This window comes from Limulus polyphemus, unplaced genomic scaffold (genome assembly GCF_000517525.1).
Source record: "Limulus polyphemus unplaced genomic scaffold, Limulus_polyphemus-2.1.2 Scaffold148, whole genome shotgun sequence".
Classification (NCBI taxonomy): domain Eukaryota; kingdom Metazoa; phylum Arthropoda; class Merostomata; order Xiphosura; family Limulidae; genus Limulus; species Limulus polyphemus.
The window spans coordinates 587720-591784 of NW_013665758.1; the positions used below are offsets into that span (position 1 = coordinate 587720).

Sequence of the window (4065 nt, forward strand, 5' to 3'; positions counted from 1 at the left end):
TAACAATACCATCCGAAATTTAGAACTGTTGGCCAGAAAGAATACAGCCAGTCAACAGCTCTTTATGCAGTAACTATAGTGCGCATAGAAGAGTTTACTGTTATAGTTAAAACTCCCTCGTAGCTGAAAGAATGGGACTTGTTCAGCGGCACATCGCGGCTGGAATTTTGGACCTTTTGACCCACATACTAGCACAATAACCAGGCCACAACCGATCCTAGGTTAAAACCATTAAAACTATAACTGTGTGAAAATTACAAAATGAAATATATTTCTATATAAACGACAAAGATAAAGCGAAAATAGTGTGCTTCTGCACTGAGCTTGAGAGCTTTTAATGCTAGAATTCAGAGTTTGGTACCTGCGGTGAAAACAGCACAGACAGCCCCTTGTGCAACTTTGCGATAAAACAAATATAAAACAAACTTCAATAATATTAATAATGAACCAAATGATAGAATGCCGGAATAGTAAACGAGCCGTAGCTTTCAAAATAACTACTCATAAATTCACAGTGTAAACAGTACAAAATAAGACTCACAACATTTTTTGTGAAAAGCTATGAAAAGGGATATTAGCATATAGTCATCCCTAATTTTGTACTGACAGATAAGAGGAAATGCAATAATGTTAATAGTACCAGCCGCCTACCTTTATCTGATCGAATAGTGGGTATTGATCATCGCTCTTATAGCGCATTCATGGCCCCAAAGTACGGAGCGCATTTTTGCGGAAATGGTCTGTAAAAGCACAAACCGTAGATTCACAATCCAAATAAGATTCAGAAGAAAAGAATAACACTAAGAATAAACTATACATTTCACTTAAGATAAAAAGATATGAAATGATAACATTGATAATTATGGCAAAAATAAATTAATAAAAAAAAAAAGTTTATTGTTAAGTACAAAGCTACACTATGGACTATCTGTGTTTATCTATGGGGTTTTGAGTCCGTTTTACTTCACCATATAGTTACCTAAATTAATTCAGGTGCGTCAGTAATGTTATGACATTTCGTCGAATTCATTATTCAATATTATACAGCAGACCGAATATTAAATGGTTTTATATATATATAAATATATAATCACCATAGGTGAAATTGAAAAGAGAATCTGTGATGTAGAGGCCTAATACATTCTTTGATTGGCTGTACCCTCTACTGTGGATTGTAGTTTCTCCTATTCAAGGCTCATTAGTACAGCTTGGGTCAGCACACCAAATAAATACCATTAAGGCTCTTATAATGGTGAAGTGTATATATAATATCTATGGGGGTATGAGTAGATTTTACTTCACCATATAGTGTTTTGCCCACGTCTGGTATCAAAACCCGATTTTTAGCGTCATGGCCCCTCAGACTAACGATTGGTCCGCTGGGGGAAAAGCAGTTTAAAATAATAATAAGTTTCAAGTTAGTAAGAAAATTCCTCTAGGAAATGTATTAGAGATGGAATTATATAATAAATTAAAACAAAAATTGAAGGGAAAAAAGTTGAATAATGTTTCTAGTGCGTGATGGCGCCATCAGACAAGATTACGTCATTTACTGGGCTGGTGTAGATCTAACATTATGAATAATGCTTGGTTAGGTATCTAAATTCTAACGTTGGTTAGTTCCTTGGGCGTCAGACTATTTGTGATTAGAAATGCAGTCTGTAACTATGTTAGACATTGTCGGAATTTTTAGCTACATGTTTATTTGAATATTCCTTTTTAACTCAGGTAAATATTTTATTATAAATATAGTTTTATATTTCAATTTTTATTACTATAGTATATGTATCATTCTCTTACTCTTAATATTACTACTACTAGTAGTACTAGTACTACTGTATAAATATACTATTAACATTATGTATTCTAGCACTATTATTAGTATTACTATATCGTATAACATTAATACAGTATACTGTACTACTACTATGTCTTGTATATAGTATTAATACTACTACTGGCACTACAGTAGTAGTAGTACTAGTTGAGTCTACTATTACTTAGTAGTATATCTCTATTTGTGGATTTATAAATTTGCATACATATAATTTAAGGACAACAAAGGACCAGTTTCTCCGTTTAGGCTGCCCCATACACTAAATTAAACTATAATTTTTAAAATAAAAATGCACAAAGCTAGCCCTTATCACTCAAACTTAAGTCAAAGTCAAATGTTTATCAGTCTTAACATAGATTCCATTGGCTTAAGTTAAGAAAGTTAATAGCATTCACCACATTTGAAGGAAACCCATTCCAAAGACTAATCACCCATTTAAAAAAAAGATGTTTTAGCTGAAGATGACTCCTACCCTACAAAAATTTATGATTTATCATGATCTCAAAGTTCACAATTTTCAGCATATATTGAGAAATCAGGAGTCTTGATTTTAGACATAACTATATCTCCATTATAACTTATGCAATGTTTGTTAGAAATGGGTGATTTAGGTTATTTTTAACAGACTTCTGGATGAGAAATGGTACATATTTGGGGATTAGGGATGACCTTGATGAGCCAAATTGCCTTCTTTCACTTAGGTATTCTTAAGTTTAATAACTCTCATAACACAGCCTTAATGTTTAAGCTAACTTATGTAATAGTTAAAAGCTTCATTTTTAGGAATTAAGTTTAAATGTTATCTTGAGTAAAATATAGCTTATAATATTTTGTCCTTTTTCTTTTATGCAATAGTTAGTACCTCAGACCATCCAAATTCCATGTTGACTGAAATTAGGTATATGTGCTTATCAGTGATTATCATACTTAAAACTCTTAACTATGAAATACATTTATTATTTTGGTATCCAAATTGTTGATAAATCTGTCAATGCTTTTGATTTATAGGTGAAAGAGTGCTAATATGATTCCCTTTTTTTGAAAAAGAAAAGGGTTGAAAGAAAAATCTATGAAATTATATATTGCTTGATTTCTGTTGTTAGAAAAATGTTTCAATGTGTTATTAAAAATCATTTCTTTAAAGGGTATGGTAGGAGCATAATTAGGAAATTAGTCAGATTTACTGATGACATTAAACTCTTGGGAATTTTTAGCTATATTCAGGATGTTGAGGTGTTACAGAATAACTTTGACCAATTGGTAAATGATCATTAATTATAGTAACTTCAAAGTAATGCATTTGAATTATGTTAATTTGAATCACATCTTTAATATAGTGTGACTGAACAAAAGTATCTTGGCATATTGATGGATAAATCACTCAAACCATTAGATCTATGTTGTTAGTAGTAAAGATAACAGAATTTTAGGGTATATTTATAGACAAAAGAGAAAATTATCTCTATAAAGGAACACTGTTTACAATTTGTCTCCTTACCTAAGAAAGGGCTTATTGGAAAGAAACAATAGGATTCCAGGGATGAAAATATTATTTTATAGGGATAGGGTAAGATCTTTTAACTCATTTTCTCTTAAGGAAAGAAAAGTAGGAGGTGGTCTTATTCAAACTTACTAGATTATTCAATAAGATGAAAGCCTTTGATTTATTAATACCATATTCTGGAGACAACAGTATGAAAGAACACAAGTTTAAGATTTGGAAAAGACAGGCAGGGCTCTAGTTAAGACAGTTATTTTTCTAGCAGGGAGATTAACTTGTGGAATGAGTTGCCACCTGCAATAGTTGAGGAAAGCATTTTGTAGATTTTAAGAGGGGGAATCAATGATTTTCTCAAAAGTTAAAGGTGGGTTTAAATTTTTACTTTTCTTAGGTTATGTGGTATTAAATTGTTCATGACCATCATTGAACATCAAACTCTAAGAAAAAGAAAAGTAAAAATTAAAGCCACCTTTTACTTTTTTTAGAAAATCATTGAGTCCTCTATTAAACTCTTCTGAAGATTTATTCTGTTTAGAATAAAGGTCCTCTGAAAAATGCTTTTTCTTGACTTACAGATAGATTTGACATGACATGCTACAAAAGATTAATAAGTAACATTAACAGAAAGTTGGAGAATTGAAAGCGATGTAATTTTTTTTTTTTAAGGAAGGAAAGATAGCCGGGTAACCCTTACCCTCATGGGTCTGTTTTTTAAATATTAGAATAG

The 4065-nt window shown here is 31.3% G+C and overlaps 1 protein-coding gene across 1 annotated transcript in view; it reads left to right on the forward strand.

The window, feature by feature from the left end:
* Positions 1 to 1569: 1569 nt before the first annotated feature.
* Positions 1570 to 4065, forward strand: part of LOC106475622 (serine/threonine-protein kinase PAK 3-like) — a 38932-nt gene continuing 36436 nt past the window's right edge. The window contains exon 1 of the mRNA XM_022380806.1: positions 1570 to 1728. The gene's annotated coding sequence lies outside the window, so the exon portion shown is untranslated. The remainder of the gene's footprint in view (positions 1729 to 4065) is intronic.